This window comes from Arachis ipaensis, chromosome B6, assembly GCF_059453495.1.
Source record: "Arachis ipaensis isolate K30076 ecotype BB chromosome B6, ASM5945349v1, whole genome shotgun sequence".
NCBI classification, from domain to species: domain Eukaryota; kingdom Viridiplantae; phylum Streptophyta; class Magnoliopsida; order Fabales; family Fabaceae; genus Arachis; species Arachis ipaensis.
Window position 1 is genome coordinate 30,956,042 of NC_142441.1, and position 14,597 is coordinate 30,970,638.

At 41.3% G+C, this 14,597-nt stretch overlaps 1 non-coding gene across 1 annotated transcript; it reads left to right on the forward strand.

Moving 5' to 3' along the window:
* Positions 1-14,082: 14,082 nt before the first annotated feature.
* On the forward strand, positions 14,083-14,189 carry LOC148555041 (small nucleolar RNA R71). The gene has a single exon (XR_015888337.1). It is a non-coding gene; the product is annotated as a small nucleolar RNA R71 (small nucleolar RNA).
* Positions 14,190-14,597: the final 408 nt, after the last annotated feature.

Sequence of the window (14,597 nt, forward strand, 5' to 3'; positions counted from 1 at the left end):
TCAGAATGGACCATCCTGGATATATTCTATGATGGTCTGTCTGAGTTATCAAAGATGTCACTGGACACTTCTGCAGGTGGATCCATTCACCTAAAGAAAACGCCTGCAGAAGCTCAAGAACTCATTGACATGGTTGCTAATAACCAGTTCATGTACATTTCCGAAAGGAATCCTGTGAGTAATGGGACGCCTATGAAGAAGGGAGTTCTTGAAGTTGATACTCTGAATGCCATATTGGCTCAGAACAAAATATTGACTCAGCAAGTCAATATGATCTCTCAGAGTCTGCATGGAATGCAAGCTGCATCCAATAGTACTCAAGAGGCATCTTCTGAAGAAGAAGCTTATGATCCTGAGAACCCTGCAATAGCAGAGGTGAATTACTTAGGTGAATCTTATGGAAACACCTATAACTCATCATGGAGAAATCATCCAAATTTCTCATGGAAGGATCAAAAGCCTCAACAAGGCTTTAATAATGGTGGAAGAAACAGGTTTAACAATAATAAACCTTTTCCATCATCCACTCAGCAACAGACAGAGAACTCTGAACAAAATGCTTCTAATTTAGCAAATCTAGTCCCTGATCTATCCAAGGCCACTGTGAGCTTCATGAATGAAACAATGTCTTCCATTAGAAATTTGGAAGCACAAGTGGGCCAGCTGAGTAAAAGGATCACTGAAATCCCTCCCAGTACTCTCCCAAGCAATACAGAAGAGAATCCAAAAGGAGAGTGCAAGGCCATTGACATAAGCAAAATGGCCGAACCCAATGAGGGAGAGGAGGACGTGAATCCCAAGGAGGAAGACCTCCTGGGACGTCCAGTGACCAATAAGGAGCTTCCCTCTGAGGAACCAAAGGAATCTGAGACTCATCTAGAGACCATAGAGATTCCATTGAACCTCCTTATGCCCTTCATGAGCTCCGATGAGTACTCCTCTTCTGAAGAGAATGAGGATGTTACTGAAGAGCAAACTGCCAAGTTTCTTGGTGCAATCATGAAGCTGAATGCCAAATTATTTGGCATTGATACTTGGGAAGTTGAACCTCCCTTGTTCATCAATGAACTAAGTGATCTGGATCAACTGACATTGCCTCAGAAGAGACAGGATCCTGGAAAGTTCATAATACCCTATACCATAGGCACCATGATCTTTAAGGCTCTGTGTGACCTTGGTTCAGGGATAAACCTCATGCCCCTCTCTGTAATAGAGAAACTGGGAATCTATGGGGTGCAAGCTGCTAAAATCTCATTAGAGATGGCAGACAGTTCAAGAAAACAGGCTTATGGACAAGTAGAGGACGTGTTAGTAAAGGTTGAAGGCCTTTACATCCCTGCTGATTTCATAGTCCTGGATACTGGAAAGGAAGAGGATGAATCCATCATCCTAGGAAAACCTTTCCTGGCCACAGCAAGAGCTGTGATTGATGTTGACAGAGGTGAAATAGTCCTTCAAGGGAATGAGGACTCCCTTGTGTTTAAAACTCAAGGATCTCCCTCTGCAACCATGGAGAGGAAGTAGAAAAAGCTTCTCTCAAAGCAGAGTCAACCAGAGCCCCCACAGTCAAACTCTAAGTTTGGTGTTGGAGAGTCTCAACAAAGCTCTGCACATCTGTGAGGCTCCATGAGAGCCCACTGTCAAGCTATTGACATTAAAGAAGCGCTTGTTAGGAGGCAACCCAATTTTTATTTATCTAACTATATTTTTCTTAGTTATATGTCTTTGTAGGTTCATGATCATGTAGAGTCACAAAATAAATATAAAAATTGAAAACGGAATCAAAAACAGCAGAAGAAAAATCACACCCTGGAGGAGCATCTGTTTGGCGTTCAGCGCCAGAACAGAGCATGGTTCTGGCGCTGAACGCCCAAAATGGGCAGCTTCTGGGCGCTGAACGTCAGAACAGGCATGGTTCTGGCGTTCAACGCCAGAAATAGCACACAAATGGGCGTTGAACGCCCAAAATGGCCACCAACCTGGCGCTGAACGCCCAGAGTTGTGTGCAAAGGCATTTTTACATGCCTAATGGGTGCAGGGATGTAAATCCTTGAACACCTTAGGATCTGTGGACCCCACAGGATCCACTCAGGATCTGTGGACCCCACAGAATCCCCACCTACCTCCACTCACTTCTTCTCACCACTCTCTTTCACACAACCCCATAAACACTCTTCCCCAAAAACCCTTCACCAATCACCTCAAACTCTCTTCCCCATCACCTCTTCACCACTCACATCCATCCATCCTTCCCCATAAACCTACCTCATAAACTCCACCTACCTTCAAAAATTCAAAACCAATTTCCCACCCAAACCCACCCATATGGCCGAAACCTTTCCCCCCCTCCCTTCCCTATATAAAGACCTCCATTCTTCATCAAATTCACACAACACATCCTTCTACACTCCTCTTGGCCGAAACCACATCTCCCTCTCCCTCTCCATATTTCTCCTTCTTCTTCTTCTATTCTTTTGTTTATTGCTCGAGGGCGAGCAATTTTCTAAGTTTGGTGTGGTAAAAGCATAAGCTTTTTGTTTTTCTATTACCATTGATGGCACCTAAGACCGGAGAATCCTCTAGAAAGGGGAAGGGAAAGATAAAAGCTTCCACCTCCGAGTCATGGGAGATGGAAAGGTTCATCTCTAAAGCCCATCAAGACCACTTCTATGATGTTGTGGCCAAGAAAAAGGTGATCCCTGAGGTCCCTTTCAAACTCAAAAGAAATGAGTATCCGAAGATCCGACATGAAATTCAAAGAAGAGGTTGGGAAGTTCTCACAAATCCCATCCAACAATTCGGCATCCTAATGGTTCAAGAGTTCTATGCTAATGCATGGATCACCAAGAACCATGATCAAAGTAAGAACCCGGATCCAAAGAACTATGTTACAATGGTTCGGGGGAAATACTTAGATTTTAATCTGGAGAATGTGAGGTTGGCGTTTAACTTGCCCATGATGCAAGGAGATGAACGCCCCTACACTATGGACCAAGTCCTTATGGACATATGTGTAGAAGGAGCTCAATGGAAGACTGACTCCAAAGGCAAGCCGGTTCAACTAAGAAGATTGGACCTCAAGCCTATAGCTAGAGGATGGTTGGAGTTCATTCAATGCTCAATCATTCCCACTAGCAACCGGTCTGAAGTTACTATAGACCGGGCCATCATGATCCATAGCATCATGATTGGAGAAGAGGTGGAAGTTCATGAGATTATACCTCAAGAACTCTACAAGGTGGCTGACAAGTCCTCCACTATGGCAAGGTTAGCCTTTCCTCACCTCATTTGCCACCTATGCAATTCGGCTGGGATTGAAATAGAGGGAGATATCCTCATTAAAGAGGACAAGCCCATCACTAAGAAAAAGATGGAGCAAGCAAGAGAGCCCATTCATGGAGCTCAAGAGGCGTATGAAGCTCATCACCATGAGATCCCGGAGATGCCTCAAATGCACTTTCCTCCACAAAACTACTGGGAGCAAATCAACACCTCCCTAGGAGAATTGAGTTCCAAAATGGGACAACTAAGGGTGGAACATCAAGAGCACTCCATCATGCTTCATAAAATAAGAGAAGATCAAAAAGCAATGAGGGAGGAGCAACAAAGACAAGGAAGAGACATAGAAGAGCTCAAGGACATCATTGGTTCCTCAAGAAGGAAACGCCACAATCACTAAGGTGGATTCATTCCTTGTTCTTATTTCTTCTGTTTTTTGTTTTCTATGTTATGTGCTTATCTATGTTTGTGTCTTCATTACATGATCATTAGTAGTTAGTAACTATGTCTTAAAGTTATGAATGCCCTATGAATCCATCACCTCTCTTAAATGAAAAATGTTTTAATTCAAAAGAACAAGAAGTACATGAGTTTTGAATTTATCCTTGAACTTAGTTTAATTATATTGATGTGGTGACAATGCTTCTTGTTTTCTGAATGTATGCTTGAACAGTGCATATGTCTTTTGAAGTTGTTGTTTAAGAATGTTAAATATGTTGGCTCTTGAAAGAATGATGACTAGGAGACATGTTATTTGATAATCTGAAAAATCATAAAAATGATTCTTGAAGCAAGAAAAAGCAGCAAAGAACAAAGCTTGCAGAAAAAAAAAGAATATAGGCGAAAAAAAATTAGAAAGAAAAAGAAAAAGCAAGCAGAAAAAGCCAAAGCTCTTAAAACCAAGAGGCAAGAGCAAAAAGCCAGTAACCCTTAAAACCAAAAGGCAAGGGCAATAAAAAGGATCCCAAGGCTTTGAGCATCAGTGGATAGGAGGGCCTAAAGGAATAAAATCCTGGTCTAAGCGGCTAAACCAAGCTGTCCCTAACCATGTGCTTGTGGCGTGTAGGTGTCAAGTGAAAACTTGAGACTGAGCGGTTAAAGTCAAGGTCCAAAGCAAAAAAAGAGTGTGCTTAAGAACCCTGGACACCTCTAATTGGGGACTTTAGCAAAGCTGAGTCACAATCTGAAAAGGTTCACCCAATTATGTGTCTGTGGCATTTATGTATCCGGTGGTAATACTGGAAAACAAAGTGCTTAGGGCCACGGCCAAGACTCATAAAGAAGCTGTGTTCAAGAATCATCATACTAAACTAGGAGAATCAATAACACTATCTGAACTCTGAGTTCCTATAGATGCCAATCATTCTGAACCTCAATGGATAAAGTGAGATGCCAAAACTATTCAAGAGGCAAAAAGCTATAAGTCCCGCTCATATGATTGAAGCTCTGTTTCATTGATAGTTTGGAATTTGTAGTATATTCTCTTCTTTTTATCCTATTTGATTTTCAGTTGTTTGGGGACAAGCAACAATTTAAGTTTGGTGTTGTGATGAGCGGATAATTTATACGCTTTTTGGCATTGTTTTTAGTATGTTTTTAGTAGGATCTAGTTACTTTTAGGGATGTTTTCATTAGTTTTTATGTTAAATTCACATTTCTGGACTTTACTATGAGTTTGTGTGTTTTTCTGTGATTTCAGGTATTTTCTGGCTGAAATTGAGGGACTTGAGCAAAAATCAGATTCAGAGGTTAAAGAAGGACTGCTGATGCTGTTGGATTCTGACCTCCCTGTACTCAAAGTGGATTTTCTGGAGCTACAGAACTCGAAATGGCGCTCTTCTAATTGCATTGGAAAGTAGACTTCCAGGGCTTTCTAGCAATATATAATAGTCCATACTTTGGCCAAGAATAGACGACGTAAACTGGCGTTCAACGCCAGCTTTCTACCCAAATCTGGCGTCCAGCACCAGAAAAGGAGCCAAAACTAGAGTTGAACGCCCAAACTGGCACAAAAGCTGGCGTTCAACTCCAAGGAGGACCTCTACACGTGCAACACTTAAGGCTCAGCCCAAGCACACACCAAGTGGGCCCCGGAAGTGGATTTATGCATCAATTACTTACTCATGTAAACCCTAGTAGCTAGTTTATTATAAATAGGACCTTTCACTATTGTATTAGACGTCTTTTTAACAATCTGGGAACGCATTGTTCTTAGACCATGGGGGCTGGCCACACGGCCATGCCTGGACCTTCACTTATGTATTTTCATACGGTAGAGTTTCTACACTCCATAGATTAAGGTGTGGAGCTCTGCTGTTCCTCAAAGATTAATGCAAAGTACTACTGTTTTCTATTCAATTCATCTTATTTCGCTTCTAAGATGTCTATTCGCACCCAAGAATGTGATGAAGGTGATGATTATGTGTGACGCTCATCACCGTTCTCCCCTATGAACACGTGCCTAACAAACACTTCCGTTCTACATGAAATAAGCTAGAATGAATATCTCTTAGATCTCTTAACCAGAATCTTCGTGGCGTAAGCTAGAATGATGGCGGCATTCAAGAGAATCCGGAAAGTCTAAACCTTGTCTGTGGTATTCCGAGTAGGATTCAATGATTGAATGACTGTGACGAGCTTCAAACTCGCGATTGCTGGGCGTTAGTGACAGACGCAAAAGGAGGGTGAATCCTATTCCAGCATGATCGAGAACCGACAGATGATTAGCCGTGCTGTGACAGAGCATGTGAGCATATTTTTCACTGAGAGGAGGGGATGTAGCCACTGACAACAGTGATGCCCTTGCATAAAGCCAGCCATGGAAAGGAGTAAGACTGATTGGATGAAGATAGCAGGAAAGCAGAGGTTCAGAGGAACGAAAGCATCTCCATTCGCTTATCTGAAATTCTCACCAACGATTTACATAAGTACCTCTATCCCTATTCTATTATTTACTATTCGAAAACTCTATAACCATTTGATATCCGCCTGACTGAGATTTGCAAGGTGACCATAGCTTGCTTCATACCAACAATCTCCGTGGGATTCGACCCTTACTCACGTAAGGTATTACTTGGACGACCCAGTGCACTTGCTGGTTAGTTGTATCGAAGTTGTGAACCATGGTATTGGCACCATGTTCTTGGCGCCATTGCCAGGGAAAGAAAGAGCCATGAATTTTACATAATCAAAGTGTAATCACGATTGCGCGTACCAAGTTGCTCACGTTGCCAGGGATTGTTTGAGCCTGGACATCACAATTTCGTGCACCAGATATACATCAAGGATTTGGAAATCAAGGATGGGAGGAACCTCAAGCTTATGAACAACCTTCATGGCAACGACCTCCTACGAACTCTTATGGGTATAATCCTGATCCTAATGTGTATCAATCCAATATGTGTGATGACCCTCATTATGGTTGTCAACCACAATCATCATATGCATGTGATCCCACTCCTCAATATAGCCATACGCCGTACTCACAAGCCTCACACCACCATTCAACCCCATATGACCATAACTCATACACACCGTATCAACCACCATTTGAATCACATATAGAACAACCACCATCCCAATACCAATACTCCCAAGAACCACAAATTCCACATACACCACCTCAAGAATTCCACCAATATGAACCACCTTCCAACATTAACAATCTTCCCTCAAACACTGAACCCTATCTTCCATCACCACCTCCCGACGAAGCCTTCATGTTAGAATTGAGAGACCTTAAATCTCATATCTTAAGGCGACAAGAGGAGGATGAAACTAAGTTTAAGGAGCTAAGAGCAAGGATAGCTAGCATGGTAGATGCCGTGAATCACCTAACATCCTACCTAGGCTCATGTACCCTGAGTACTTCCATTGTTGAATGTGGAGAAACTATCAAGGAGCCTAGTGAGGGAGTGAACTTGAAGCTCCATGGTAAGGAAGAAGAGTTGAAGCAAGAGGTACAACAAGAGGAGAAGGTAGAGATTAGCAAACAAAAGGAAGTAGTGGGTGGATGTTTGGGATATGTTGAGCATATAAAGGATGTTAAAGAGGAGAGTAAAGTTGCGGAAGTAAACAGAGAGTTGAAGGAAAATGATCAAGAAGTGGATTCCATCACTAGTGTTTTTTTGCCCACATTGACCAATTCCCTTGACAATCTTGTTAAGCCTTCTCTCAGCGGTCTAGAATGCAAGGTTGAGGAGGGTGTACCACCTCCAAAACCCATTATAAGTGAAGAACTGGAAGAAGTGTTCCAAGCAACAAGCCCTCCTATCTATGATGATTCCGCATCAACATATGATCCCTTCGATTTTGAAGAATCCTTTCCCAAATTGCTTATACTTGATGAGTAGGTAGACTTCACTAGACCTCCGATCGATGATGAGAGTGATGGAGAGGAGATAGAAGAATTTGGTGAGGAAGAATGTGAACTTGAGGAAGCTTGGTGGTGTGGCTTTTTACAACCACACTTACTAACCGGCAAGTGCACCGCGTACCAAGTAATACCATACGTGAGTAAGGGTCGATCCAACGAGGATTGATGGATTAAGCAACAATAGCGTTTGATAGGATTAGTTAGACAAACAGAAAAGAGTGTTGAATATTCAAAGAGCATTAAATAGAAGACAGTGAAATGATTAATTTGGGAATAAAATATTGAGAAAGCAGTTAAGGGTTCAGAGTTATCTATTTTCCTGATTGACTTTTCTTATTAACTATTTTAATCATGCAAGATTTAATTCATGGCAAACTATTTGTGACTAGACCCTAATTCCTTAGACCTTCCTAGTCTCCTCTAAAATTCATCAACTGCCAATTCCTTGGTCAATTGATTCCAATTAGAGGGTGATGATCAAATTCCAGTTTATATGCCACAAGAATCCTAATTATCCAAAAATAAAGGGATTATATGTCACGTATCCCGTTAAAATACAAACAATTAGAAATTCAGGATAATATGTTTTCAAGCTATTGTTCAAGTAAAGAGCTTTTCCAAGTTTTACAAGAACTCAAATAGAACATGGGTCATACTTCTGTTCCACCCAAATTCATAAAATAAAAAAAGAAAACAATTATTGAAATATAAATCAAAACATGAATTAAAATAGAAAAATAATATTATCAATCCATACAATAGACAGAGCTCCTAATCTTAACAATGGAGGATTAGTTGCTCATGGAATATGAAATGTAAATTTGTATGGAATAATGTTGTGGAATAAAATGTTGTTGTGGAATGTTGTTCTGGAACCACCCTATTGGGATCCCTTTTATAACTAATCCTAATAATTTAAAAATCAAATTTCTAAAATTAAAATTAAAATAATATCTTTTCCTAAAATAAGATTTAAATTTAAATTCGAATTAATTAACAAGTCTTTAGCTGATGGGTGGAACCACTTGATTTGTCCATTCTGCAGCTTCTAATCTGTGATTTCTTGGCTAAGAACTGGGTCAAAACAGCCCAGAAATCGCCTCCAGCATTTTTCTACAATTTCTGCACGTGGCGCATGTGACGCGTCCGCGTCGTCCACGCGTTCGCGTCATTTGTGCAGATTCCAGTTCACGCGTTCGCGTCAGGCACGCGATCGCGTCATTGCGATTTCCTCCATTCCGCGCGGTCGCGTGAGCTATGCGTCCGCGTCGGTATTTGCTAGTCATCTCCTTGGCTTCCTCTCTTTCTCTGCAGAAACTCTATCAAATTCCGCCAAATGCTACCTAAAATAAACAGTATTGTACAAAACTTAAAATAGCATCCATAGTGGCTAAAATATAATTAATTCTTAATTAAATTCAACAATTTAGATGCAAATTCACTAGGAAAAGATAGACAAGATGCTCACGCATCACAACACCAAACTTAAACTGTTGCTTGTCCTCAAGCAACCAACACTAATATAAGCTTAGGATGTAAATTTGCATGAGAATGAGAGTTCGATTAAGCTCATGTCTCTTCTTATAGTGGGGTTTACAACTACAATCCTGAATAGTTTTGGCATCTCACTTTATCCTTTGAAGTTCAGAATGATTGGCATCCATAGGAACTCAGAATTCACTGTAAATTTCTTGTCAGAATTCTCTTCCTGGATTTCCACATGACCATATGGTGAAGCTCTGGTAACCACAAATGGTCCTGACCATCGGGATTTCAGCTTCCCGGGAAAGAATTTGAGCCTTGAATTATATAGGAGCACTCTCTGTCCTGGCTCAAAGACTCTAATGGCAATCTTCTTGTCATGCAGTAGCTTGGTTCTCTCCTTATAGAGCTTGGCATTCTCATAGGCTGAATATCTGAATTCATCAAGCTCATTCAACTGAAGCATCCGCTTAATTCCTGCAGCTTCTGAATCAAGATTCAGGTACCTGATTGCCCAATAAGCCTTGTCCTCCAGCTCCACTGGCAAGTGACAGGCTTTGCCATAGACCAACTGATACGGAGACATGCCAATTGGAGTCTTGTATGCTGTTTGGTAAGCCCAGAGAGCATCATCAAGCTTCCTAGACCAGTCCTTTCTTGAGATACTGACGGTCTTCTCCAGAATCTTCTTAAGTTCCCTGTTGGAAACTTCAACCTGTCTACTTGTCTGAGGGTGATAGGGGGTTGCCACTTTATGACGAACGCCATATCTATGCAGAAGAGAGTCCAGCTGTCTGTTACAGAAGTGACTTCCTCCATCACTAATGAGTGTCCTTGGGACACCAAACCGGCTAAAGATATACCTCTGAAGAAAGCTCATTACCACCTTGGCATCATTGGTGGGCAAAGCCACAGCTTCCACCCATTTGGACACATAGTCGACTGCCACTAGAATATAGTTGTTTGAATGTGAGGGTGGGAAGGGTCCCATGAAATCAATTCCCCACACATCAAACAACTCAACCTCAAGAATCCCCTGCTGTGGCATTTCATGGTTGGCAGGGAGATTCGTGGCTTTTTCACATCTGTCACAGTGCTTTACAAATGCTCTTGAGTCTCTGAAGAGAGTCGGCCAGTAAAACCCGCTCTGAAGGACTTTTGTAGCTGTCCTTTCACCACCAAAGTGGCCTCCATACTTAGAACCATGACAGTGCCAAAGAATCTGCTGTTTTTCTTCATCTGGGACACACCTCCGAATAATTCCATTTGAACACCTTTTAAAAAGGTATGGTTTCTCCCAAATGTAGTACTTTGCATCAGTCAATAGCTTCTTCACTTGTTGCCTACTGTACTCCCTTGGGATAAAATTCATGGCCTTATAATTTGCAATGTCTGCAAACCATGCGGCCTGCTAAATGAGGAATAATTGCTCATCCAAAAATATCTCAGTTACAGCTGTGGTTGGTTGCATTCCTGCTTCAGGCTCAATTTTGGAGAGATGGTCAGCTACTTGATTTTCTAACCCTTTCTTGTCTTTTATTTCAATATCAAACTCCTGAAGGAGCAACACCCATCTGATTAATCTTGGTTTAGAATCTTGCTTGGTTAGATGGTACTTTAAAGCAGCATGGTGAGTATAAACAATAACCTTAGAACCAAGTAAATAGGACCTAAACTTATCAACAGCATACACAACAGCTAATAATTCCTTTTCTGTAGTTGTGTAATTCTTTTGAGCTTCATTTAACACACGACTGGTATAATAAATGACATAAACAAGCTTACCATGCCTCTGTCCTAAAACAGCTCCTATAGCAAAATCACTAGCATCACACATTAATTCAAATGGTAAATCCCAGTCAGGGGGAGCTATAATGGGAGCAGAGGTAAAGTTTGCCTTCAGAGTTTCGAAAGCATGCAGACAGTCAGAATCAAAGACAAAAGGAACATCAACAACCAACAGGTTGCTCAATGGTTTAGCAATTTTAGAAAAATCCTTTATAAATCTTCTATAAAATCCTGCATGACCCAAGAAACTTCTAATTGCCTTAACATTATTTGGTGGTGGTAATTTTTCAATTACCTCCACCTTTGCTCTGTCAACCTCAATTCCCTTACTTGAAATTTGGTGTCCAAGAACAATGCCTTCAGTAACCATAAAATGGCATTTTTCCCAATTTAAAACAAGGTTTGATTCTTGACACCGTTTCAAGACAAGAGATAAATATTTAAGACAGGATTCAAAAGAATTACCAAAAACAGAAAAGTCATCCATAAATATCTCAATAAACTTTTCAACTATATCAGAAAAAATTGAAAGCATACACCTTTGAAAAGTTGCGGGAGCATTGCAAAGTCCAAATGGCATTCTCCTGTAGGCAAATACTCCAAAGGGACATGTGAATGCTGTCTTCTTTTGATCTTGAGGGTCCACTGCAATTTGATTATATCCAGAATATCCATCTAGAAAACAATAAAAAGCATGACCACCTAACCTCTCAAGCATCTGATCAATGAAAGGCAGGGGAAATGATCCTTCCTTGTAGCAGTGTTGAGCCTCCTGTAGTCTATGCACATTCTCCATCCTGTGACTGTTCTTGTAGGAATAAGCTCATTCTTTTCATTCTTGATCACTGTCATCCCTCTTTTCTTGGGAACTACCTGCACAGGACTTACCCAAGGACTATCAGAAATAGGGTAAATAATACCTGCTTTCCATAATTTCATTACCTCTTTTTGGACCACCTCTTTCATAGTTGGATTGAGTCTCCTTTGTGGTTGCACAACTGGTTTGGCATCATCTTCAAGGAGGATCTTGTGCATACACTTGGTTGGACTAATCCCTTTCAAGTCACTAATGGTCCACCTAAGAGCTGTTTTATGGCTCTTGAGCACTAAAACAAGTGCCTCTTCTTCTTCAGGCTTCAGAGAAGAGCTAATAATCACTGGGTATGAATTATTTCCACCCAAGAACACATATTTCAGAGAAGGAGGTAAAGGTTTGAGCTCAAGCTTGGGGGCTTCCTTCTCCTTTATAGGCGTGTTCATCAGCTCCTTTTGGGGTGGTGAATCAACAACTTCAACTAATTCACACTCAGAAATAGGATCCAGAACATCATCAAGTACCTCAGTTTCCAGTACTTCTTGAACAAGTGGTTCAATAACATCTTTTCATACACCCCTCAGAATCATTGGGGTGTTTGAGGGCTTCAAAAACATTTAGGACCACCTGTTCTTCATTGACCCTCAGGGTTAATTCACCCTTTTGCACATCAATCAGGGCTCTACCTGTAGCTAAAAATGGTCTACCAAGTATAATAGAGGGTTTTACCTCCTCTTCCATGTCTAATATAACAAAATCAACAGGGAAAATAAATGGTCCTACTTTAACAAGTAAATCTTCAACCACACCTCCGGAAAATAAATGGTCCTAGTATAGTGGTGAGTATTTCTGCCTGTCACGCGGGTGACCCGGGTTCGATCCCCGGTAACGGCGCCAAAAACTTGGTGCGGTTTTTTACAACACACTTATAGGTAATTTAATAGAAAGATCAGCAAGTTGAAGAGAAATATGAGTGGGTTTTACCTCCTCAATTTGAAGCTTTTTCATCACTGAAAGTGGCATGAGGTTGATGCTAGTTCCAAGATCACATAAAGCTCTCTGAATGCCGACTTCTCCAATGGTGCAAGGGATGACAAAGCTTCCTGGGTCTGGCATTTTCTCAGGAAGGGTGTGTTGAATAATAGCACTGCATTCCTTGGTTAACACCACTGTCTCTTGTTCCTTCCAATTCCTCTTGTGGGTCAACAACTCTTTCATAAATTTAGCATAGAGAGGCATTTGCTCCAGGGCCTCTGCAAAAGGAATGTTGATCTGCAGCTTCTTGAAGACATCTAAAAATTTAGAGAATTGCTTTTCTTTGGACGCCTTCTGAAGCCTCTGAGGATATGGCATTTTTGGCTTGTATTCAGGGGCCTTTGGCAAGGTGGGATAAGTGTCAAGAGAGTCAGGAAATGGGTTGTCTGCACGTTTAGGAGGGGCGTGCTCTACTTCTTCTTTCTTCTCCTTTAGAGCTTCCTTTTCAACTAGATCTTCATTGACCTTAGTCTCAGAACTAGCTACCTTACCACTTCTCAATTTAATGGCCTTGCAATCTTCTCTTAGGTTCACTACTGTATCACCAGGGAATGTATTTGAAGACCTTTCAGGTAATTGCTTGCTCATTTGACCCATTTGCACCTCCAAGTTTCTAATGGAGGCTCTGGTTTCATATATGAAACTCATCATCATCTCCCATTTAGAATCTTCTTGGGATTTAGAATTTGCCTGCTGAGGTGGTTGTTGTTGCTGAGACTGAAATTGGCGGTTATTGTGGTTGTTCTGTTGAAAACCACCCTGAGAACTATTGTTGAAGTTCTGAGGTTTCTGAGGTTGATCTCTCCACCCAAAATTTGGGTGATTCCTCCATCCCTGATTGTATGTCTTAGAATATGGATCATTGTTGGGATTTCTAGGACCACTCCCCATGTAATTCACCTGTTCAGAAGAGGGTTGAGCATAATCATAATTATCATTTTGCATAAAGTTACCTGTCATGTCATAGGAGGTATCTTGGGGTGGATTTTGAGTGTTGGTAGCTGAGACTTGCATGCCACCCATCTGTTGAGTAAGTAGATTTATCTGCTGAGACATAAGCTTATTCTGAGCAAGAAGAGCATTAACAGCTTCTACTTCCAACAAGCCTCTCTTCTGAGCGGCCTCAGAGTTCACCGGATTCCTGTTAGATGTGTATAAATATTGGTTGCTTACAACCAATTCAATCAGCTCAATAGTCTCCTCTGGTCTCTTCTTCTTGTGCAATAAACCGCCTGCAGAAGTGTCTAGGCTCATCTTTGACATCTCTCCTAAGCCTTCATAAAATATATCCAGTTGGGTCCACTTGGAGAACATGTCTGGAGGGCATTGCCTAGTTAGTAGCTTGTATCTCTCCCAAGCTTCATAAAGAGTTTCACCCTCCTTCTGTTTGAAGGTCTGAACCTCCAACCTAAGCTTAGTCACCTTCTTTGGTGGGAAAAATTTAGTGAGAAATTCTGTAACCACCTTTTCCCAAGTATTCAAACTCTCTTTTGGTTGGGAATCTAGCCATAGCTTTGCTTTATCCCTCAGAGCAAATGGGAAAAGCATGAGTTTGTACACCTCTGGGTTTACTCCATTTGTCTTCATAGTATCACATATCTGCAGAAAATCAAAAATAAATTGATTTGGATCTTCATGAGGAAGTCCATGATACTGGCAGTTTTGTTGCACCAGGGTGACCAATTGTGGCTTCAACTCAAAGTTGTTTGCAGTTATAGGAGGCACCACAATGCTTTTTCCATAGAGATCTGCAGTAGGGGCAGAATAAGAGCCAAGCACTCTTCTCTGCTGATCATCCTCATTCGGATTTACCACATTGGCATT